This window comes from Dreissena polymorpha, chromosome 12 (genome assembly GCF_020536995.1).
Source record: "Dreissena polymorpha isolate Duluth1 chromosome 12, UMN_Dpol_1.0, whole genome shotgun sequence".
NCBI classification, from domain to species: Eukaryota; Metazoa; Mollusca; class Bivalvia; order Myida; family Dreissenidae; genus Dreissena; species Dreissena polymorpha.
In genome coordinates this window covers 74,828,036-74,855,545 of record NC_068366.1, presented here as the reverse complement: position 1 = coordinate 74,855,545, position 27,510 = coordinate 74,828,036, and the positions used below count along the sequence as shown (strand labels likewise).

The following is a 27,510-nucleotide window of genomic DNA, read 5'->3' as shown; positions in this document are numbered from 1 at the left end:
TTCATGTAACACTTAACAAGAGGGCAAATTATTAAGACTCTGGAACACACTAAATCTATCAAATTTAAAACGCGTGCCTGGAACAGAAAACATAAGGCAAATACAAAATCTTAGCCTGGAACACACAACATTAGGCAATGTAAAAACAGTGTTATATTAAACATTATATAAAAACAAAACTTCAAAAAAATTAATAAAAAATCAATTAATAATTGCTCCTCACAACGAAATTATTCATTAGATGGAACCTTCCTGGGCTGCGGAAACTGCCGATCGAGTTTTGGACATTATAACAATCTTTCCTGCAAGTGATAAATGTCATTCGTCTTCTGCAAAAATGTTTCTCTAAGATTTGGTAACCATGGAGCCGTTTCTGGTTCAATTCTTTTTTTACGGACCAAAATTAGCGTGGAATGAAATTAAGTACACTGTTTATATTGCGTATGTAACTGTAAACGTAGCGTTTTATGCGCCAGTAAGAAATGTTGACACGTTAATAATCTGTCGTTGTGCCTTGAATATTTTATTAGTATGTTCCCCGGTAGATCGTGATTTAAGTTAAGCAGGTCCGTTAATGAAAATCGTTTAATTTTTAGGACACGAATGTAAAAAAAAAACCTGATTTGTTTTATTTATAAAGATTGAGATAATCCTGAATTCTTAAACAATAAACACTATCCCTGATCTCGTCAAGTTGCCACGTAATATTTCCTTATAATTGTTGAATGGGTCGCCACCTAAAAACTGAGAGCACAAATAAACACAAAATCATTATATTATTAGCCTAATACCTCTATGTGTAGAAGGGCAAATAACAAACTTGTTTTTCAATAAAATGTCACGCACAATTACTTAAGACAAATAGAGTGAAAACTGCCAACGCCGACAACAAACAAAATAATGACCGATACGCCATATGGCTAGATAACACGCGTGCTGCGATACGCTTAAAAGTTTTAGTTTGTGAATGGGCGAATTTGATTTGTTGAAGTGCACATCGTCATCGACATATTTGATAAGTTTATTAAATACATTATTATTCGTTAATGCCGTACATAATAATGCCACCAAAAATACTATAATAATCCGACCCTTTCAAAACAATCATATAATACAATATATGAATCTGTATATGGTAATAGATTTAGGTGTTTTTATTGTTATTCTATTAGAATATCGATAAAATAAAGATTATTTTTATTTGGACGTTCATGGTTTGTAACTATTCGTAAGCCGAAAGAGGGATTAACACCCAATAACATTGGTTTAACCACGTATTTTTGTGTGTATGCTATTTGTAGTGTTTTTGTGCAGTGTCATATTATTATTTTGCATTGGAAAATATATATAAGCTTAAATGCTGTCATACGATTTCTCTTCAATGGATTCCGCTGAAGTTTAATTTATTAATTTAAAAAACCTAGCGTTTCTGCCGCCGACACATATTGTATTATAAAATCAAATACCAAAAGCCGTATCCGCTTCCAACATTTCCCCCTCATCCTGGTATCCGAACAATAATTTATGGAAGCACACAAAGTGGGTATACTATGCGTTTAATAGGCTTTTTCCGTGAACAACGTTTGTATTGCTCATCTGCACTAAAGGTGCGAGTGGGTCTTAAACTGGGCATTTAAAAAATAGAACTGATTTTGGGCAATCAAGGTTTTGTCCGCATAAAATGATTATACAATCTTTAAATAACGTTAAAATACTTGAATACGCGAAGATAAAACGTTTTTAAAAAAAGTCATAAATCCTATGGGATTATTTTCCCATCATGCATTTATGGGAAAAAAATCCCATTGGAAAAACAATCCCATGGGAAAAGAAAAATCCCATAGGAAAATGTAAAAATCCCATGGGAACAGCAACTTTGCTAATGGATTTCATAGTGAAAAAACAAACACATTTTGTAAGCAAAAATAAGCAATTATTAATAAAAAATAAGACTTGTATCGCATGCTTTATCAAAAAGAAGCAAATCTTGAAGAAATAGGGTACGTGCGTTTGCGAAATTTCGGTTTCGCAAAGTTTTTCCGGTGGCCGTTTAAATACATATCGTTTTCTGCCATCGACACATATTGTATTATAAAATCAAATGCAAAAAGCCGTATCCGCTTCTATCGTTTCCCCCTCATACTTGTATCCGAACAATAATTTATGGAAGCACACAAAGTGGGTATACTATGCGTGTAATAGGCTTTTTCCGTGAACAACTTTTGTGTTGCTCATCTGCAATTAATGTGCGAGCGGCTCTAAACTGGACATTTAAAAATGATATCACGCAATCAATCAGTATTGATGATTGGTATGAACTATTTTGGAAGAGGAAGAGCTTCTAAGGACATCAACTGAACAAGAATCAGTTGGTTTGTCTTTGACAAACTCAGAGATCAGTTTGAAAGAAAGTGAAAACAACATCAGCAAAATCTAATAATAAATGTTCAACTCGTCTTTTATGAACACAAAATCTCCTCATCTGTCCGGCAACAATACTCTTATTATAATATGATTTTTAACAATCAAATATTGTTTTATCTCCTGGCACCTGCGCTAAAAATATGTCTTTATAAAATTGTATGGACTTTAAGACTTAAAAATTTTCATCGGCCTAATAAAGAAGAACTTATACAATTTGAAGAACAAACTTTTGTGTGGTGTGGAAAAACGTGATTTTTTTAGCCTAAACCAAGTGGTTAACTGTTCTGTCAACTGTTTTTGGAATACTAGGTTGAACGGAACATATTATCTTAAAATTGAAGGAAATGAAATATTAAAAAGACTGACGAACAGAGAGAGAATGCATCGAGTATAATGATCGCCTTAAAAAAGATCGTACGGATGCAATATCAACAGACGTCAGAGATGTCTCTCCGATGCTAATGTAAGCCCTTATAATATGATTATCAAATTCTCCATTATATGTGGCGGTAAAACATCGCGGTTCTAATGTTGCGATACATGGTTTAAAGCCCAACCTTTCGAGGAAAGTACAAAACGCGGCCTCATATAGATAACGTCCACCAAGGCAGATCTGCATGACACAAAACTAACCATCGTTCCAGAAAAGCAACCTTAACCAAAAATATTGAAAAGTTGAAGGTCTCAAAACACAATAAGAAAATTAAATGGACACAAACAAACGTTCAGGGAATTGATCATGATGCAAATGCTAGTTTGAAATGAAAGAAGAACTGCCTGAAATACGAGAAAAAAGAGAAAGCACTGGATGACAGAAATGAAAATGGAAGCGCAAACAATGCTATTTCAGATGCGCTAACCTCAAGAAAAAATTACCATATAAAAACTCTTCGGCCAGTTGCAGAGCCTTTCTGAATTCCTTTTTGACAACACATGTTCGGTTACATCAACATCCTCCACAACTCTTTAAATGCAAAAATACCATATGTATGTTTCGATATGCATGTAAAAAACCTATTGTCGACTGCCAAAGACGACACATCGAAGTTATTATGCTACCTTATGGCCTAGGGCACATGCTCATTGAAGCTAAAAATCAAACCATCAGCATAACATTGACAAGGACTAGCTATGAAATAATAAAAACAGCAATATGATTATTACAAAACTAGCGTGTTTGCTACAGATACAGAATACGAATTGTCTTCAAGAGAATGCACATGTAATCCTAGTATTTTGAATACGCTTTGTATCGTGATGGAAAAAAACGATATGTATACAATGCTGGTATGAGTGAAAATGGAGTTTGAAAAGAGTGTCTCTCGACATTTTAAACCCTTTTGAGACATAGAATTAATTTCTCTTGTTTAAAGGTAAACCCCGTTGTATTTTGAGTATTGTGTAATCAAATATATGGTATCTGTTAATAGCGAACACCGCTTACAGTGTTTGGAAAGGATCTCGTATGTCATATCATTAGTATTTTCTTGTGTACAAACTGAATTAAATATGAAACTGTTTATTAAATACAATCAATAGATTACGAAGTTATTGAGTATTTTAAAGATCAAATTATAGAAGGGGGCCGATAGCTGCGAAAAAGTTTTATTCTGAAAATTTCTGTTCTGAAAATGGCGGAATGCATCATGAGTCAAACATTCGTTTTACCTGAGGAAACTTCAAGATTATTGCCCGTTTTTATTTTATATGTTCGTCCATGACTGCGATGTTAAAAACGTACTGATGATGCTGAATTATTAACTTTATCATGCTACGTCTCTTAAGAGTTTTAGTAAAGGCGAGATGATGTTGATACTCTTTTTTTGTTTTGTATCAATGCTCCTCACAAAATAACGGTTCTTGTGCTCTAATTTGAATATAACAATTAAAGATTTAAATAGTTATTGAAGTGAAATGTGCAATCTGGGATTTTTGATTGCTTTTTGGAATAATAATGTCATAAGATTAACTTTTAATTAAGACATAAATGTCGTATGAATAATTAATTAATTAATGAATAATTTTTGCAAAGTGTGAAGTTTGGAGCTCTCTGAAAACGGGTTACGCCCTACGTGCTTTTGCATTTACGGTTACAAAGCGATGATCTTAATTTCATTCAAGTTTGTGTGTGTTTATGCGTTTTTATGTACGTAATGACTTGTATAGTGCCTGTACTTTGCGTCTCACTGTTTAGCAATATTTCCCTTGCCACAATTTAAGGACCGCATTGTATAAAAAGGTGTCTCTCCTGTTGAAGCAGCCGAGGTTTCCCTTTATGTTAATTGGATGAATCGTTCCAATTATTCTGGAAATGAATCCTATATTTTGAAAAGCCTTTGATATTTTCTATATTTAACTACATTGCTGAATTTCCTTCCTATATTTTTGTCCGATTTGTTTATATACACATCTGACGTTTGTTTGTCAACAGCATGTAAAGAACCTGTGTGTATTTATTCTTAATAGCTTCTCTATAGGCCGGCAGAAAATGACATATACCTTACATTGAGGTGTATAATTAATGTTCAAGTGTTTATGTTAGGGGACATGTTACTGATGAATGATACAAATGATACCGGGCTGGTGTCTTTGTTTTTTTTTTAGAAATCCGTCCAAGATGGCCACCATTTTCATATTTTAACATATATGGTGATAAAATCATGACTTAATCGATTTTTTTTATCGTTTCAGCCTTAAATAGAATGATGTTAAAATGATTAATGATTTGGAAGTGAATTGATCGAAATAAAATTCCAGATACATCGCAAGATGGCAGACAATATGGTCGCTTATGCAAATACTTGCTGTTAAAACTCCAGTCCATTACATTGGATCGGAATTGCATGCTATATCAACTGAAGTTATTGTAAATCTGAATGGAATGGAATGTATTTATTTTAGACCATTCAAATGTATCCACTAAAATCCCATAACTTTATTAGTTTACCTATCCATGAACTTATAACAGAAAAGGAATCTACGGCAACATAATTAACATACACATGTACAGCATAATACACTATGTGCGAACATCATGTACACATATTCGTTAAGCACAAATTATTTGCACCCATTTGATTTACATCGGGTTAGCGTAGACTGCATAAACAAACTATTAATAATCCTTAAATATGTTCGTAATAACAGTTTACACAAGTTACTCCCCTTTGATAAGTGAAACATTTAAAGATTAGCTTATTCCATTGCTTTTGCTTTCACTATTATTATTTCAATAAACATATGTTTTAGTTGAAAAATATGGATTAATGTTTGTTCGGCTCATTAAGCAAATGTAGAATCAACGGTAAGAATGCTTTTTTGTGGGGTAATTTATTAAACACATTTTCATGCACCATGTCAGTGTTTGAGTATCGTATGAATATATATAGTTTAGGGAAGTGAAAGTGGTGAAAGTGGAATATATTGTGCCACAAACAATAAAAACGAGCATTTTTGTATCTTGTCAAATCTATGTTACCATACCACATCTAGCGTTGAAATTAGGGCTATTGCTATAACGAACATTGATTGTTTATGGGTTAACTTTATTTTACCAAATATTTTGCGAAATATTCGTTGTTTTTAAGTATTTATGTCACTTTAATTGGGAAGAAATATCCACAGGATGAACAGGCATTACGAACTGTGACATAGGAATCGTTGCACATGGTATTCACTTTAAATAATTTTCAGACATTTTATGATCTAGAAAGGTATCTAAACAACATCACAACTGCCAGTCGTACGTCTAAATTGTTGGTTATTTGTTTGATTAAAGCAGTGTTTTTTTATAATGGTATATGTTTGAGCAAAGAGAGAAGGTGATTTTCCTTTGCACTTGACATCAGTAAAGCTCTTGTTACCATTATTCTTTGCCGCTGCTTTTCCAAATAATGCGAGATACAGCCTCTTTGGTCTGAGATAAATGGAGAAAATGCCTGAAAGCGCACAAGACGAGTTCTTAACGGGTGAGCATGGCATGAGCATGTTCCGGGGTTATGGAATGCCGTATGGAGCGACATTTTCATTGAAACAACGTTAATGAGATATGGCTATAGCAAGAAGGGAGTTAGAGGTTCAACAATTACATGAGTCTCTCAAGGTTTAGAGTCTGAGCCTGCATATTGGCAGCAGGTTGGATGAAGATATGAGATAAATGAGCAGTGTCAATTTAGCGGGTACTGATGAACTACACAAAGAAGGAAAGCGGAGGAGGATTAATGCAGATGCTTAGGATAAAGTATTTGGAGAAAGTTGACAGAATTTATATCTACGTTGGATCCAAGCAAAGATCCACCATGTCTACTGAGCATTGTGACTGGAACATTAGCACCAATGGTTGCTTATGTTGATCAAGCAATTAATATTTGTAAAACACAATGATGGAATTTGCAAACTCAGGAACGCATAATTTCTATGGGTCATTATCTAAAAAGGTTGAAGCCAAGGTTGTCTCTAGAAAGCACATTAGGGTTTCAGACACCAAATTGTATGATATCAATCTGATTTATTCTAGAGTGATATCTCTTATTTGTAAAGCTTTATGCACGAATAAAAAAGTTCACCTCTTCTGAAATCAGACACACACGTTGGTCGTTACAGGAGATCATGACACGCCCACTGAAATGAAAAAGGGGTGTCATAATCAATTGAGCTGATTTATAAACACTCCGCGAAGAAGCTAACGTTATTATGATATGGAAAATGGTTGGCTCAAAGCTAGTTCTGCGGAGATTGACATTAAGAATATACTAAATCATTTACTGGCTCCAGTACCTACTGCTATGTTTACTGAAAGAGGGAAACTCATAATATATATAACACCGAATCGGTGCTAAAGAATCACTTAAAAGTAGAAGTGTCTATGCGGCACATTCAATGCCAGATCTAATGTTCAGTAATAGATGGATATGCTGTCCTGTTTATCATTCACTGGCTCTTAGACGGAAGGATATATGACAATATTGCCAACTTTAAGTTGTATATAAGACAAAATCTGAATGAATATTATGTCTATTTAGCGTTTTACCGATACATTGCGTCCAGCACCAAGAGTGTGGCGACGTCAGGTAGGCAATCCAATGTCTCAAAAATTTTAAAACTAACGAGTGACATTTCATTACCGCCACAGAATGTTATACTAGGTGTCACTGAGAACAAACATCAACTGATATCTCTTATTTGTAAAGCTTTATGCACGAATAAAGAATTTCACCTCTTCTGCACTCAGACACACACGTTGGTCGTTACAGGAGATCATGACACGCCCACTGAAATGAAAAAGGGATGTCATAATCAATTGAGCTGATTTATAAACACACCGCGAAGAAGCTAACGTTATTATGATATGGAAAATGGTTGATGCTGTAGAAGCAGAACACACTGGCATTTCTGTGGTAACTGAGGATAAAGACGTGTTTGTTGTGTTGTTACATTGTTATGTCGTCCTGAATCCTTCATTTTTTGGTCATCGTGGACTCACCAGTGATAGAAGGAGTAGTTTCAGACATTCCCGAAACTGCCGTAAAGCATAGAAATATCGCAACTTACTAGCTTTCTGCTCACACTATCTCTGGATGCGACAATGTGGCTTGATATGTAGGTATCGGTAAGGGTACAGTTATGACGATGCGGAACGCAGACAACTCAGACGATACGCCAGCTGTAATGAAATAAATTGTAGAGAAAGTTACCAGATTTTCCTCAGCATGCTATGTAAAGCCTGATACAAAGAAAATGTATATATTACAAAACCAACCATTAAGCAGCCAGAGTTGGTAAACTTCGTTTGATAAATAATGTTACATATAATATGATATATATTTTCATAAAATAAATCATACCATTGACGAAGTTGCTGTTAATGTGTACAGAGATAATATACCTTTTCTCGAATGGTCAGTATTAGGTCGATACGTTCTTGTTATACTATTCCCTGCATAAATATTATTGAAATTAATGTTAAATAAAAAACACTTTTTTAAACACTTGACTGCTTCAAATTGTATTATTTGCCCATATGCATTATTCTTATGAGACAATTTGGATATGATCTTTATTTTTTTTTGTAACACACGTCTGCACTTCTTTATTCATATTATACATGTTTAAAATATCAAAATGAAATTATAATACACAAAATAATAATTAATATAATAATTTGACAAGGGATAACTATGAATATATTCAATACAATGCTTGTTGGAATGCCGCATAACAAGCATACCAGAATATTATATAAAATCTTTATTTATTTATATTTTGAAGCAATTTAATTAAAAAATTTAACATTTATATAGATGTCTTAGACAAGAAAAATGTATTATGTTTTTTTGGAAATATTCAAATGATGCGCCTACATATTTTTATTATGAAACTGGGTTGAAATAATACCCAGCATTTATAATCTATACCTATCTATCTATATTATTTGTCATAAAATATGACAAAGATATAAGTTATGGTTAAAATAGTCATTGTCAAGATTCATTGTAAATGTTTTAACTTAAAAACATTCAACCACATACATAAGTGCCTGTCAATGAATCCTTGCAATTTACATTCAGTTGAACTACAACTAGTAAGAAAAATAGGACTTTTTTCCAGCTATTCGGTCCCGCATTGTCCATCTTCATTTGATTAAAGGATCCATAATAAATTAAAATTTTCTACTACGAGTTTATTTCTGTTCAAACCTTCAATTCTGGTCCCAACAACTTGTTAACACGTTATTATTAGTCTTTATTTGATAGCGCAACTTAGTACAACCTGTCTTTCAACAGTATGAGTTTGCTATTGTTTTTGCATCTTCGCTTATTATTTATAATATGTCATGATACTAGTGCTAGTTATTACTGAATACTTGATGAATAGGTACAATTAACACACGTGGAGAGTTTGCAAACTTAAAATGGTATTAGCGAGGGTTTATTTAATAATTCGCTGAATTAATATACTTCTTCAGCCTTCGGCTCTTAATCAAAATGCAATATACATAACATTATATATATATGTTTATGCATATAATGTATGTATATAATGTTCAGTTACAAGTGAACAAGGTAAACCTCAAAAAGCGATGTCAAAGTTGTGATGAAAGTACTTTAATACACACATATATATCTAACAGGAAGGCAAGAATGAAACTAGTCTTGCTATGGTAGCCCCAAAGAACTTATACCAAACTAATCTGCACCCGATTGTATAAACAGTTAAACCGGCGGTTAAACACATACCGGCGGTTAAAAGTCGGTAACTTGTTGGTTACTGGTCGGTAAGCGTTTGTATAAAATTTGGTTAGTTATACCGATCGGTTGAAACCCAGTTAAAACATACCCTGCTTCCCTAGGTGGGTAAGTACAAGTAATCGAGAGGTAACCTACACAAAATGGCCGCGGCGCGCGACATTATAAAAGCTAACCATCGACGACCTTCACAATTTCGACGAGTAAACAACAAATTGCAGCGACTGACACTTTATTTTACTTAATTTACAGGGTAATACGATTTCCGACTTCGGACGACGAATTTAAGGACGCACAGAACGTGTTTTTTATATTCTGTTATGGGTATGCCGTGTGTGATCCGATGCATCAATGGCGCTCATGTTTAAATCATTTCTCCGAGAACAGGGAACGACAAAAGTACAAACAAAAACAAAACACGTTCGAACTAGTATCTAACCTTTAATAATCCTTTAAAATCCATAAATAATCCATTTAATTCAACAATTGACGATTTAGCATCTAGGGTCTGTAATTATTATTTTAGCATAGTTAAATAAAGACCCTTATGCCATCCTATCAATATATTCAAATGAGTTTAATAACTCAATAAACTTTCTTCTTCGTCACACGCTACGTCATGTACTCTATGTACATTACTGCTGTTAAAATGTACCGGAGCAGTTTTTCAAATGAGCCTTTTTCTGAGAAAATTGGGCTTATGCATGTGCGTAAAGTGTCATCCCAAATTAGCCTGTGCAGTCCGAACAGGCTATTCAGCGACGACACTTTCCGCCTAAACTTGATTTTCGGTAAAGAGGGACTTCCTTGAAAATAAAAATACCAGAAAAGCGGAAAGTATCGTCCCTGAATAGATTGTGTGGACTGCACAGACTAATCTGGGACGACACTTTACGCACATGCATTAAAGGGGCCTTTTCACAGATTTTGGCATTTTTTAACTTATTCATTAAATGCTTTATATCGATAAATGTAAACATTGGATCGTAAAAGCTCCAGTAAAAAATCAAGAATAAAATTAAAAAAACGGAAAAGAACACTGCCCGGACCAGGTTTCGAACCAAGGACCCCTGGAGTCCTGCCAGAGTCCTGAGGTAAAAACGCTTTAGCCTACTGAGCTATTCCGCCGAGTACATATACTTGAAGTATTTTATACCTTATATAAGCAATCTTCGTAGTTTCACAAAATTTAACGACAAAAACAGAACTCTCCAAATTATTCAATCGTTTCGCGTTGCAACGCTTTATAATTTTTAGGTTTTAAAATCGTCAAAAGATGCATATAATGGCTATATTAGACCATGGTAAATGTTCAGTATTACTGTTTCCTCACAAATATCATAACTAAAACGAAAATTTGCGAATCTGAAATAACTTTTTTCAATTTTGTCAATTTACCAAAGCGTGAAAAGATCCCTTTAAGCCAAAATTTTCAGAACGCGGCTCAAATAATAGCCGTTGGTGAAAACAGTTGCATTTGCAGATTTTTGCATACAAAGATATATTTAAACTTGAACAATGTTTAATTTGTCTATGGTAAATTATCTTATTGAACAAGAAAATAATTTAATATTTTAATAAACAAAGAATGGAAAACATCCTATTACACAACAGATAAATGAATGCATTATACCCGTGTACAAAATGGGACATTCCGAATTCCAGTGTGGTACTATTTTTAACATCTTATACTTTACACATCTCTTTGCCTAACGTGAATTAAATCGGAAAGCAAATAGTGCAGATTATTTATAAATTGTACGATATTTGTTTCGCTTGTTGCACATTCTAAAATGTCAAAAGTATATGCGCGGATTATAAACAATGCACATTGAACGAAATAAGGAAAATGTGATAAATTGACAATTCAAATGTCGTTATGCAGTACATTTACATGTGAAATAAGTCGCGTTTATAATAAATCGTCATAAAGACTCGCACTTTTCTCATCTGCAATATGCAATATTGGACTACATACAGAGTGATTTTCTGATGTAATTTTAAGTTTATGATATACTCAGCTTGTGCTTTGAATGTGTAAAAACGTTATTTTGCGAAAGATATTATTTCCCGTATTATTTTATAACGCAGTCATGAAAACGGGATATCAGACAAATTAGAAGAATAGGCTGGCATGTTACGACGACCATGTATGCTTTTTATGTTACAGCTAGAACAACAAAAAGAATAGACGTCTTTGCAAGCACTCTCTTGCATTTTGGAAGCACCAGGGATTTCGCTAAATGATGCAAATCCCGACATCATTATCAATGTGTCCCTGGTCGTTTTGATGAACTCATAGTTAAAATGTACACTTTATTTTATTGTGAATTCATTTGTTAATGAATTTGATAAAAAAATAATACACGTCGCTGTTTAATAGCGTGACACTTCGCGCGAAAATTAGAAAATGCATTTTGGGAATGTTTTGGTTAAAGTTACCGGTGGTTAAATTCCACTATGCGCGGTTAGGTTACTTTGCGGTATATTGTGTTTATACAATCGAGTTACCTTGAAGGTTACTTAACCTGAATAACCGCAATCTTACCAAGGTTTGAATGTTACCGAGCGGTAACTTTAACCAGCGTTTATACAATCGGGTGCTGAATGTTTTCTTAAACTACACATGCATGAACTAATATTTGAATTACTGGTGAAAATTGTTAAATATACTTTAAACAGTTAATCGTTAATCGAAAATTGAACGCGATAATTCCGTCGTTTTTTAAGCAGACATACGTAAAAGTGAAGTTCATTCAATGTTGGCGTTTAATAGTAGAGTGCTGTCTACATTTTCGTTATCAATGCCATTGAATAACTTTTTTTGATATTCACGCTGACCTACACAAATGATTTATTCCATACGAATTAAAAAACTTTCTTACCAGATTGGTTGTAATTTTGTAACGTTAAAGCGAGGTAATAAAGTAATACATTCTGTGTTTACGAAACCATGTAACGAAATAAAATTAAACACTCAGTTTTTATAGCCTGATTTGTATTAGTATTTGTACAGAAACGAACTTCACATCTCGTTAACTTTAATGTAAAGTATTAAAAGACCGTCCCTGTACGGAACATCCTTTGAAATAGGAAGGTTTGCATGAGTGATGTTCTCTTTTATAATTTTACATTCTATAATAAAGATTACGTATTTCTGAAAACGTTTGCGTGTGTAGTTTTAAAAATATCTTGTACATAAAATATAGGAGTCTTCTAACAAAAATCGAGTGGTCCAACACAAAAGGTTCGGGCCATTTGCTGTTTGGAACTAAGCTTTTTTCAATCCCTATATAAACATACACATAGTGTAATATAACATAATAGTGTAATGTATGATTCATTTCCTTTACAATGTAAACCCTAATTCGTAAAGCACAAAAGTAAGATAGTTAAACTGCCTTTTATCATTCAAGCAAGTAAGAAAAATTCCAAAACAATGTGACTTATTTTCCAAGAAACTATTATGTCGGGTCAATATATATAAAAAAATAACCTAAAATTGCTACAAACGGTATTGATCCTGGTAGGGTAGAATGTGCTCTATAACATATTAAAATATATGTGTTTTTTTCCATATGGCGTCCAAGATGGCCTCCAAAACCTTTTTATGATGATAACTATGTGAGTACCCACTCAAATTTCCGCATTTTTGTGTCTATACTTAGGTTGGGGGCAACGAGCACAATAAAATAATGAAAATTGTGTAAGTCTATTACGTAACAGAGAAATCCAAGATTGCGTCCAAATGACCGCTAATACAATGACAGTAAGTGCATGACTATTGATTCAAACGCGTTATTCGTTTCTCGCATTTTTATAATAAAAAGTTGTTCTTGTTTTGTTTTGAATACTATCCCTAGTTTAAACTTGAATTCCGTTATTGAACCTCAAGCGTCATAAACAGCAAAATATAAAAAAAACAGACCACCACTATACAAACCTATCAGACCTGCGTGTGCAACATGGCCTCATACTTGTTTTTTTTTAAGTTTGCGTCAACAATGCCATTATTTTAGACCCCTTTTTGTGTAAATTGCCGAATTTCAAATCAAAGCATTACACAAGTAATTATTGTCTCTTTTTGTCATAAATAATTTAATAATGCGTGCAACACATTCAAACAAAATGTGTGTCTAATATGCAAGAAGGAGATTGAGATTTTCATGAATAACTGGGTTGCTATTCAGTGGAAGGAAGTGAAGCTAGTATGGCGCGGAAGAATGATCTTGTAATTGGGATGGTATTTAAATACATACAAATGTCGCCAGCGGTACACAAATGATTGGTCATGCTATTATTGATCAGTTCTTTCACAAGCTGTCACTGAACCACTTCAAGTGGGACTTGCTGTTTAAATCAATCATCTACATCATTCAAAGGTTATTTTTGAATGGCGGATTTTGTGGAACCAGAAGTCCTGGGTAGTGATATAGATTTGTTGGAGGTGAATGTTCTCTTTGCCGCCGATAGTGTTGATCAAAATATTATCACAATCGACGGCAACTGTACTTTTCATGGGATGGATGTCAATACATCTATTACCCCCGCATCACGGACGAACTTTCTGATTACGCAAAAACAGGCAACAGAGCTGAACACTACATATAAGAAAAAAATATCTTGGAGTACCGGTTGACAAGGCATGAGGTAGAATTCGAGGACCTTACGCGATTTCTGGATAATGACAAGAGTGTCAATATTTTGTGAATCTCCTTCATCACCTTCAGAAAGGCAACACGAATTGACAGGAAATAATGCATGTTTTGCATCAGGAAAACCAGCACACAGAACAGTCGTCAATCAAATTCTTGCCATTGATCATTCGTACTCTGGGGATAAGTCGTGCATTATGCCAACATCAGACTGTGTTTGCAACCTTGCCATGAAGCACAACCACCATTGTAACGGTTGACCAATCCTTGTATTGGAAAGCTGCCGAAATTATCATTGATGTGCCACAAAGTAATTGCCTGCGCAGTATTGTTCTGATGTTTGGGAGTCACAGGATTAGTAATTAAAGCGACCGGTCTCAAAAACATACTTGAGACTGTCTATGGGGAAAATGCCATTGCGCACATTATTAAAGGAAAAGCTGTCCAAAGGGCTTTGCGGGTCCATTTCCGTGTTTACAAGTGCCTACGCAGCCAATTCATATCAGGAATATCCCGAGTTTCAGTTACTACTGGATCAGGCAGAGGAGCTGTACTCTTCCATTCTTAGGTGCAAGACGAAGCAGATTCTTCATGTTCTGAGATTTTGATCAAACTTGCCCAAACCACAAAAACAAGCCAATTACGGCTGAATTATTAGCTTAAGGTAAGCATGGCAAGGATGTTGATCAAGGCTGGTCGTACTGGTTGTTGAATGGTGCATTTGCAGGCAGTATCCAATTGTCTTTCCGTCTTTGCTGCAGCTGGGTACTTCAATTACCTGTGGTCTGCTTATAACTATCTTTAGCCAATGAGCAGCCTATATGAAACGCACTCAGAACTTTATCGAAAGTTCGTTAATGGTTTTCATGTCGTTGGAGAAATCAGTGCTGGGCTGGGCTAAGCAATCATTGATGAGGTCTCTCAAAAACACAGGTTGTCTCACTCGCGGCAATGGGAAAACCGAAGAAATGCAAAACCTTTGGATCCTTTCTGCACCTGTAACATCCGAGTAAAACAGTGCGATGCAAGATTTCACAGACCTGGCCTATTATAAAAGTCCACATCACAAAGACTTAACTAACTCATTAAATGATATGCTGCTGATCTCGAGAAAATGTAGACGAAGAATACAACCCGCTCACCCTACACAGCTGATACTACTCTAAAAAACATTGTCACTTGGATAGTGGCTGGATCAGATGTGAACTTTAATGCAATTCAGGAAGTTGGGAACAAGATGATAAGAAGTATATTGTCATATTACCTGAGTCCACATCCTCCTGCCCTCTTTAAAGCCAATTACATATATGTGTAAAGCATACAAGCCTCAGATCATTGTGTCAATAAGGGATCAAGCTGTAAACGTATTAAGTGAGGCTGTGTTGAACTGTATTCCTGAAACAGATTGTTACGTTCTTGATGGTGGATCTTTGCTTCATCGTTTACAATGGAAAAAAGGTGACACAAACAATGAAATAGCCGAGTGATATGCCGATTTAACGTACAAGCAACGGTGGTGTTCGATGGTTACAAAGACGGGCCTTTTATCAAAGAAATCGTACACCAGAGAAGAGGACAAAAACGTGAACCCGAGTATGAGTTTCAACAACAACAACAAAACAGAATGATCATGCAAAAATGAGGAAAAAATTGTCTCGTGATAAAAACAAGGCAGGAATGATTGCTCTGATCAGCACAGTTTGACTTTAAGGGTATGTAATGTTAATGTGTCACCAAAGGATGCAGACGTTAATATTGTAAAAACAACAACGGAATGATCTCTTCATAGCCCCACAACCTTAATCGGCAAGGATACAGATTCTGTATCAGGTGATAGTGGGCAGCTGCATATCATGATGAATCAACTGCTTAGTGATCAAAGTGTTCTTTGTCTCCAAAACTATGGCGTTTAAAACATCATCACCTTTGAGTAAAACAATATGGACTTGTGATCCTTCTAATTAAGGCGGTTGCTTTTTTTTGAGGCCATGTTGGATGTATGTGTATAATAATAAACTTACAGTATTTCTGATGATTTTAAAGTGTTCTTTGACCCCCGAAAAGAGGATATAGACACCATTTTTCAAATTTAATTGGATAGTTACATAGTTATGATCATTTATAGGTTTTGGTGGCCATCTTGAAAAACACACATTTCCGGAGGTCCGATTTCGGTAAAGTTTTGATATGTTATAAAGTACGTGTTACCCTACCAGAATCAGTGAAAATACCTTTTATACCAATTATTTAATTTTTTTTTTTTTGGGGGGGGGGTCAAATTGCATATTGACCTGACTTATTCTATTTTTTCTAAAAAACTAAAGATACCTTTATTTTGATGATGAAATTCTATTTTGTTTATATACTTTTATCGAAACCTTGTTGATAACTTGAAATGGCTATTTTGAAATAATTTAAAACATCTTTTTCTACATAGTTTAAATGTAAGCCAGCTTTTATTCAACAAATACCAAAACTAATGATATGCCTTTTTTCCAATCCAGACACTATGTTCCCCAATATGAATAATACATATCCATTATAAGCATCTATTCAATGAACAGTCAATACATAAACATAAATCAGTTGAAATTTATCGTGTGACGATCATTCATGCGAAAGCTGTTAATATTTGATTATTCAAAACAAATCTTTAGTAAGGTAAATCAAATATTACCAAACAATCCACCATTTTCCACTAATTGTTATTAATGATAGATGAATGTTTTATTTGCATAACTGTAAAGACAAGTTTACTGCTGTTGTGTAGGTTATTAATCATTGGTGTTACCATGATATTTTTGCAAAGAAAATAATGCGTTTTAATTCAATATAAAGAAGTGAAACTCTAGCTGCTGGAGCAGTATTGAATTCGTATTATAAACAATTAGTTGGTCCTTTATTTAAGGCAAGTGACCGATGGCCCAAACAGTTCAAAACAGCACAAAACAGCACAATACAAAACAACATAAATGCATATAAGAGTAAAGCAAGACACTTTCATTTAATACTTTTCAGCTGATTACAATAACAGGTTTTACAATCACAACTTAAATACTATCAATGTTTTAATAGCAGAATTGTAGTCGTAGTAGTAGTAGTTGTAGTAACAAAACCAAAAGTGCTAAAGGAAAATCAAAACCGGACCCCAAAAAACAAAAAAACATGTCAACTTTCGTCACCAACACGAAAAACGAAAATCGCGATTCAAGTGAATTAACAATAGAAAAACGTCTTGAAGTAATTAGTAACAAACTATCAAACGTCCTTACCAAAGATGACTCAACATTTATAAAAGACATTATTAAAGAAACCGTGGAACAGCTTAAAGAGAAACTTCTAGGTAACGTCATCCGACGTATAGAAATTCTAGAAAATGACGTTTTCGAGCAGAAACGAGAAATTGAGCAGCTTAAAAAGGAAAGCGAATCAAAAAGCAAACAGATTGAAGATCTAAAATCGCAAAACGCAGCTTTAGGGAACAAACAGCCCTGTGACACACTTAACCACGAAGAATTCGCAAACAACACTGAACAGTATAGCCGGCGGAATAACATCAGAATAGCCGGTGTTCCACAGGACCAGGACCGTCAATCCTCCATGTTTGTGACACAAAAAATCGTCGAGCTAGTAAACTCGCATTTGAGAATCCCAATTCAGCCTTATGAAATAGACATAGCGCACAGGCTCGGAAAGTTCAGACCCAACTCAAATCGGCCTGTAATTGTAAGGTTCGTGAGGAGACAGACAAAAATTGATATACTACAAAAGGCAAAATTATTCAAAGGGTCTGAAATTTATGTAAATGAAGACCTTACGAAATTAAATGCAGAGGTGTTGGCATCCGTGCGACTAAAGCAGCCTGACACCGTTGAAAAGTCGTGGTCGTTCGAAGGGAAAATATTTGCGTTGTTTAAAGGAAATCAAAATGCAACGCAAATTAAACACTCAGAGTTCAAAAACTGGTTGGAAAAGCCTTGGCCAAAAAAAAACTGTACTCCGACTGTGTTGAAAACCCCGATGGTCAAAGATCCAGGGTACCATCAAACCGTAAATAATTTGTAGAAACTGTGCATCTTGTTTATTTTTATTTTTTTCTCTATCACATGCGTGTATCAACCGATTAAACAATGTGTATATATGTCCATGTAAGAAGTATGCTCCCATGATGTCTTTCAGAAATTATTACTAATTAATTGCGTGTAAATTAACAGATGTATTTAGCAAATAATATATCATATACAATAATTTACAATAAAAAATCATAATATACAATAATATACAATAACGTTAAATATTGTAAAATAAACATTAAACAAATGGAGTATACTCCTACGATGTCTTTCAGAAATTAGTACCAATCTATCGGGTAAAACTTAGCATGTTATTTAAATAATATACAATAATGTTTAAATATAATATCGATACATAACATACTGTGTCTTTCATTCCAAGTATAGCTACCTATCATGCTACGCACGTGCTTAAGAGCTTTCCTCTGCTAACACAGTTACGCCCCTTTCTAATAAAAAAATCATGAATAAATGCAAATAAAGTTTCACTTAAAGGCCTTAATATTTAACGTTTATGACATCTTTGTTGGCAAAATACTATTCACTTACAGAGATTTGTTTTATCTTGATGTTGACTTATGTTTTGATCTTCGTTATACCAGGCTCTGAGTTGTTGTTTTTTAATTCGGATCAGTGGGAATATTACCTGTCTATTTTACTTTTCTCTTGTCAAAGTAGTCAAAACAAAACTTTACCTCAGTCATTTAAATAATAATTATAGTATAGAAATAATATTATAGTTAAAGATGCTGAACCAACATGAACTGATTATCCATATTACTTCTGATATTCCTCGTAACTAATTAAAAATAAAAAGTGAGTTTTTATGTTAAGAATGTTCAAATAATTCACAAAATATGTTCATAGTTGTAGATTATATTGTCACAGAAAATTAAACAAAATAATGTATAAAATAAACTTGATATGTGTTTTTATAAATTGCCTGTTGTTTTTTTTACATATCATACTGAGTGTTCTTGACAACACTTTGATATCCTAATATTGTCATTTATGCATATGATATTGTTTTTTGTGTGCTTACTCTCTGTATGTATATATGCTTGTGTTCAAGTTGTTTGTATATAATAAACCTGATGTGTGTTTTTATAAATTTCCTGTTTTGACATATCATGCCAAGTGTTCTTGACAACACTTTGATATCCTAATAATGTCCTGTATGCATGTGTCTGTTGTTTTATGTGTGCTAACTCTCTTTTGTGTATATGCTTGTGTTCATGTGTTTTTCATGTCCCCCACTATAGTAGTGGGGGGACATATTGTTTTTGCCCTGTCTGTTGGTTGGTCTGTTGGTTGATCTGTTGGTTGGTTTGCGCCAACTTAAACATTTTGCAATAACTTTTGCTATATTGAAGATAGCAACTTCATATTTGGCATGCATGTGTATCTTATGAAGCTGCACTTTTTGAGTGGTGAAAGGTCAAGGCTAAGGTCATCCTTCATGGTCAGAGGTCAAATATATGTGGCCCAAATCGCTTATTTTATGAATACTTATGCAATATTGAAGAGAGCAACTTGATATTTGGCATGCATGTGTATCTCATGGAGCTGCACATTTCGAGTGGTGAAAGGTCAAGGCCAAGGTCATCCTTTAAGGTCAGAAGTCAAATATATGTGGCCCAAATTGCTTATTTTATGAATACTTCTGCAATATTGAAGCTAGCAATTTTATATTTGAAATGCGTGTGTATCTCAAGGAGCTGCACATTTTGAGTGGTGAAGGGTCAAGGTCAAGGCCATCCTTTAAGGTCAAACGTCATATAGGGAGACATTGCGTTTCACAAACACATCTTGTTTTTTTCTGAAATTGAATATGCAAACGAATTTGACATTATGATCTTAATTGATATCCTTACAAAATCCTTTATGCACATGATGTATTTTTTAGTGCAAACTTTATGTTTATTTATATGCATGCGTTTGTGTGTCTGTTTGCTGAAACTGAGTATACAAACAAATTTAATGATCTTATTTTCATTGATTTCCTTACAGAAACCTTTATGCACAATTGTGTTTTGTTTATTTCAAACTCTCTGTTTATGTATACACACTTGCTCATGTAATTATTTGCTCTAAATGAATATGCAAACAAAGTTGATGATCAGATTTTCATCAAAGCAGTTACTGTTTGAAGTCAGGATTATATCATTGTTACTCATGTAATTAGACAATAAGTTTCCCATAATGAAAGTGCTATTTTAAGGTCTTTATGTGTATGTGTGTGTGTAAAATAACAATATTTATTAATATAAAACTGTTTATTGTAAATCCTTATTTCAATACCAAGTCATTCAGTGTCCCCTTTGAAAAAAAATGTATGCACTTAGATACCTTCACACACAAAAAGATTTCATTTAAGGGTTTACTGTGATAAATACTAAAGTTTGAAGGTATTGGAAGTGGTAAAGCTAAGATCATCTCTTATATTTTCATTTAACACTATTCAACTTCTGTCATCAGTTTTCTATACAATTGCTTCATTTTCGTTTTCACATGAAGCTTTTTTAAAGTGTTCTATGAAAGTGAGATGCTATATTAAATTTCACTGTATGATTCAACATTATTGGCCAGAGTATTCAATCCTTTTTCTAAAGTATACTAGCTACACATTTAGTAAAGAAACGTCTTTTCTTGTGAAATTATTGATTTCCCCTGAAAGTTTATATTAATAAAATTTACATCAAACACCAGAAATAATAAATGGCTTATAAAATTCATATAGGAAATAAAAGTAGCATGGTTGTCACACTTAGGCTTTGTCAGGAGAATGTATATCATTATATTTCTCACAAAAACTAATTCAGGCATTTATAAAAATAAATTTATGCAAAATAATCAATAGTATCTACATTGTTTACTTGCAATTTAACGCTTTCAGTATAAGACCTTAATCCACATGTAAACAACCATCTCTATAGAAAGCAAAAACCTATTATTATAAATTTTATGCTTATTATTATGTCTATCCTATGTTTGCCTGATTTTAATTGTTTCTCTAAAAACTATTTACCAGCTTCTTGATAAAAACTGCTGTTGAATATGACTATAATCCTTGATGTCGTATATGTCATTGTCCAATGCATATAACCAACTTGTGTTTAACCAGATTCATTTATCATATTATAAAAATATATTGTTACAACATATGAGTATTACTATGTAATTGTTGTGTGCTTATGATTATGTTTATCCTATGTTTGCCTGATTTTAATTGTTTCTCTAAAAACTATATACCAGCTTCTTGATAAAAACTGCTGTTGAATATGACTATAATCCTTGATGTCGTATATGTCATTGTCCAAAGCATATAACCAACTTTTGTTTAACCAGATTCATTTATCATATTATAAAAATATATTGTTACAACATATGAGTATTACTATGTAATTGTTGTGTGCACATGGAATGTAAAACGACCTCGCTTATAAACTCTTAAATATTATTCAAGTACCCTTTAAAAAATAAAATAATTCAAATGTTAACTGATTAACTTTTAACATCTACTTCTAAATATTATAAGAAATTATACAATAGCTAAGCGATAAAACATTAATATTCGGATATGAAATGTCCTATGTTAACTTTACACTGAATCGCATATGTTCTGTTTTATTCTTTATTATTAATTATATCTATTTCATTTTTGTGTATTTACAGTGTACGGAAGTGCGCTTTTTGTGTCTCTATTTGAGACTAGTTGTTTATTGTTTTTTTCTCTCTCACTTTTGTCATTATTTTTCATACTTCTTCATTTCTATGGAACATTTATCTTCATGTTTCCATATTTTTTGTTTTCTTTTTCTGCTTGTATGTATGTACATCTTATGTCTTATAATGGAAATCAACTGGACATATTTAAAAATAAAAACTAACTGGACAATCACACACAAACCAATCACACACAAACTATCATTTAGATCACCATCCACCTCTTTAAATGATTAAAATATGTACTTTGAATGTAAAAGGGCTTAATAACACAAATAAACGAATAAAAATATTGAAATGGTTAGACGAAAAAAAATATAGTGTATGCCTACTACAAGAATGTCACTTGACACATACTCTAGCACAAACCTTAAAAGATGAATGGGACGGAGACATCTATCTCAGTGGACAACATAATAATAAACAAGGCATTGCCGTTCTAATTAAAAACAATATAGGGATCACAGTCGAATCTTTTAACGAAATAATAATTGGCAGACTAGCAAGTATAGATATCAAAATACATGAAACACAATTAACATTAATCAACATCTATGGTCCTAACATAGATGATTCCACATTTTACGAAACATTACAATCCTTTATAATTTATAACCAAGATAAAAACATTATAATCGGTGGTGATTTCAATACTGTCCTGAACCCATTAATAGATAAAAAGAAAGGAAACCTTTATAACCATCCTAAAAATAGAATCATTTTAAATAACATAATTGAAAACTACAATATGATAGACATCTGGCGCACAGTATATCCAAATGAAAGCAAATTCACCTGGCACTCAAACACAAAACCAACAATATTTTGTAGATTAGACTATTTTTTAATTTCTGAGTCTCTTTGCAACATTATTGACACATGTAACATAAAACCAGGATTTATGACTGACCACTCTCTAGTTGAACTTAAACTGCACAATATACAACCTGAAAGAGGCCCAGGATACTTTAAAATTAACAACAGCATCTTATTAGATACACAATACCAAACACAAATAAAACAGGAAATATTGAATACAGTTCAAAATAATAAAGATGCAAACCCAAACACCTTATGGGAAGTAATTAAAGGAAATATACGTAACACAACAATTAGATACACATCATTTAAACAAAAAGAAACACATAAACTTGAAACTGAAACCATCAAAACCATTGAAACACTTGAAAAACAATTGCATCAAACAAACACAAATGATACCACCGACATTGAAAATGAAATAACATTAAAAAAACAAATATTAGATGGAATCTATCATACACAACTCAATGGAATACTACTAAGAGCGCGTGCACAGCATGTTGAACACAATGAAAAAAACACAAAATACTTCGCAAACATTGAAAAACGTAGAAGTGAACAAAAAACTGTACACAAATTAGTAGTCAATGGCAAAGATATAACAAACAGAACTGAAATACTAGAAGAACAACGTTTATTTTTCGAAACCCTCTATAAACGAAAAAATGTTGAAAATAACACCCTTTTTAAAAATACACAACACGCTTTAAATCAAGAAGAAAAACTATTGTGTGACGGATTACTAAATGAATATGAGAGTGGATTAGCACTAAAAGAAATGCAAAATAACAAAAGTCCAGGTTCTGATGGTATCACCATTGAGTTTTATAAAATATTTTGGAATGATATCAAAACACATTTAATTAATTCACTAAACTATTCATATAATAATGAAAACTTAACTACGCTTCAAAAACAAGGTATAATATCACTCATTCCAAAACCTGGAAAAAACTTAGAATCCTTATCGAACTGGCGCCCAATTAGTTTACTAAACAATGATTATAAAATTGCAACTAAAAGTATAGCAAACAGAGTTAAAAAAATATTACCATCAATCATTTCAAAATCTCAATCTGGTTTCATAAAAGGACGTTACATTGGTGAAAACGTTCGTCTTATCCAAGAATGCATAAACTATTTCAACAATTCAAATAATTCTGGTCTAATATTCTTTGCAGACTTTGAAAAGGCATTCGATTCGCTTGATCACTCATTTATGTTCTCTTGCTTAGAAAATATGAACTTTGGTGAAAGTCTCATTCAATGGGTCAAACTATTCTATACCGATATTTACAGTATAATCATTAACAATGGCTTCTTTTCAAACAGTTTTAACATCGAACGAGGGGTTCGACAAGGATGTCCACTCTCATCATCGCTATTTATTATTTGCATCGAGTATCTATCACATCACATTCAATCAAATAAAAACATAAAAGGCATATCACTAGAACCTGACGAAGAAATCAAACAGTCCCTATTTGCTGACGATGCAACTTATTTTTTAAACGACAGTTACGATTCTTTCCATAACCTAATAGAGTCGCTAACCCTTTACGGAATGACATCAGGTCTTAAACTAAACAAAAGTAAATGTACTGTGCTACGAGTAGGTAAATTAAAACAAAGTAATGTCCAATATAAAAAAGAAATGAAATTTAATTGGACATCCGATGAAGCCACAACGTTAGGAATTACTTTCACAAATAATGAAAAGGATACAGTTCTTAAAAACATACTTCCTAAATTACAGAATTTTAAAAACTGCTTAAAATCATGGCATCACCGTAAACTTACACTAATCGGAAAAAACACAGTATTAAAAACGTTTGCACTTCCTAAATTAATTTATGTATTAACAGTTCTCCCAAATCCACCAAATGAGGTTATTAACGATATAAAATCAGCAATATTTAATTTCATATGGGACGGTAAGCCTGACAAAATAAAACGAACTCAGTTAATTCAATCCGTAGAAAATGGAGGTATCCAATTAACGAACATTGACTCATTCTTGAAGGCAATCAAATGCAGCTGGGTCAAAAGATACCTAGATAATACCAATACGAGTAAATGGAAATTATTCTACCAGAAAATCCTGATAAAATTTGGTGACTCCTTACTCTTTGAATGTAACATCAGCAATACTATCTTACATGAAATTGCAAACGAAAACATATTTCTGTCTGATGTTCTATCAGCATGGAGTGATGTCACTCATAACCTAGAAACCAAAACCAGCAGTAAAACTATTTTATGGAACAATAAAGACATAACTTCAAACAATAAGACGTTTTTCTATAAAGATTGGTTTGAACGAAGCATTAAATATGTCGACCAATTATATGACTTCAGAATTAAGGATTTTTACTCATTTGATGATATATGCTACATATACGGAATACCTTCAAATAATTTCCTGAAGTATTACACACTAATCAAAAGCATACCCATACCTATTAAATCTGAAATCAATACAAATAATACACCATGTACCCAAACAAAATTCGTAGAAAACATACTTGGAAGAAAAAACAAAAATAAAATATTTTACACACTACAAATTAAAAACCCTACAGAAAACTCCAAAACCCAAAATAAATGGCAAGTCCTTTTCGGAGAACATGAACTTAATTGGAAACACATATTTACCATGCCATATAAAGCAACTGTTGAAAGCACACTGAGAAATTTTCAATATAAATACATCCATAGAATTATAGCTACAAATAAATATCTCTTTAAATGCAAATTATCTAATTCAAATCTGTGTGACTTCTGCAGTGAAAACATCGAAACTATAGAACATCTTTTTGGGGAGTGCAAACACATCCAGCCTATTTGGAATCAATTAGCAATTTTTCTTGAACAACAGCAACTAAACGTTAAACTATCTTTCTTAAATGTAAGTTTCGGAATTAACTCATTGAAATCAATAGACTGTAATAATATTGTTAATTTTATTCTTATAATGATGAAATATTTTATCTTTATTATGAAGTACAAAAAACAAGTACCAAATTTTAATTGTTTTGTCCATAGTCTTTAACTAAAAATCCAGATTGAGAAAGAAATAGCCCTCAGTAATGACAGATTACAAATCTTTGAACAAAAATGGAATCGGATTAAATTCTCATAATGTTTGTCCACTTATATACATTTCACTCTTATGTTAGTTTATCTTTCTAAAATATATATATATATATATATATTTCAATCTTATAAGATCATTGTGAATGTACAACAAAACACACAAGTCCAGTATGCTTTCTTCCGACTTTATACAACTCATCATTTTTCATAACTATTCTTCTGTTGTTCTTTCCTTTTCTCTTTGAAAAAAATATATACATATTAGCATATCTTGTATAACATGTCTGAAATTATTGCTTTGTACAATCACTATACTATGTTGTATGATCATATACATGTATACATTGTATGTATTATATTGAATAAAAAAAATAAAATAATAATAAAAAAAAAAAAAAAAAAAAAAAGAATTGTAGTCGTGCGTGTTCATATATATAGTCAGTGTTACTTGAAACGTTACATTCTATGAATATTTTGTGGTTTTATTTATACACAAACAGTAAAAGGTTTGCACTATATTTGTCTGTCAATATCTTTCTCTCTTCATTCGTCCACAATAACTAAAATAACTCGAAACGAACTTAACACAAAATTGAACCACGAATTTCTTAGCAAGTACTGAATATACTTTGTTGGAACTTAGTATACTCCAAAAAAATATTTGAGGATTGTAAACGATCTTTAGTCGTTTTTCACGAGATGGCAAGTGGTCGGGTTAGGTCAGATTTTTGTTATTTGTCCAAACATACTTACCAGATGATACTGAAACGTGGTAAAAATTGTGCATTTTGTCGTCACAACTCGAAGGTAAGATATGAGGACAATACGTGTTATATGTATTTTTTTTTGATGACCAGATTACCAAATAATTTCCAAACGATTGAATATAACTAAGGGTTTCTTTAGTTTACATACTTGACCATTTCCTGTTTGAGCTTACTTATTTTACGATCAATGTGCAAATAGATACTCGATTATATTGACATATCTTTGAAAAGTGGAGCATGTATTACGTTTTGTAATGCCGTTATTTCTGAATTCTAAATATGGCAGAAAAAAAGTATTTAATGTAGGAATATATCTATACATATATAGTGTACCAAGAAAGAATTCCTATTTCTGTATAGTACATGACAAGTAGACGCTGTTACACTCATAAATGCATTCCTTCGCGCAAAAAAGACTAGTTTAATGAAATATATTAAGTAGCCGAACGCGTACATGCATAGAACAAAGAAGACTTAAATAAAAAGTATATGTATTGATAACATTCAAAATGATAAATATTAAATCATTGCGACGTTTCTCGTTTTTGTTTATTATATTTTTACTGCCTATAAGTAACGAAATATTAAGAACAATATAGTTTTTAGCTATGTGTAGGAAAATGACCAAAATATTTTTTAAATAATTAACATCCATATTGTCCCGAAGATAATGTTTTTTCAGACCTACCGAAAAACCTAGTTG

General features: G+C 32.8%; 1 protein-coding gene across 1 annotated transcript in view; it reads left to right on the top strand.

The window, feature by feature from the left end:
• LOC127852724 (uncharacterized) overlaps positions 1 to 27,510 on the top strand; it is a 137,872-nt gene that overhangs the window by 78,105 nt on the left and 32,257 nt on the right.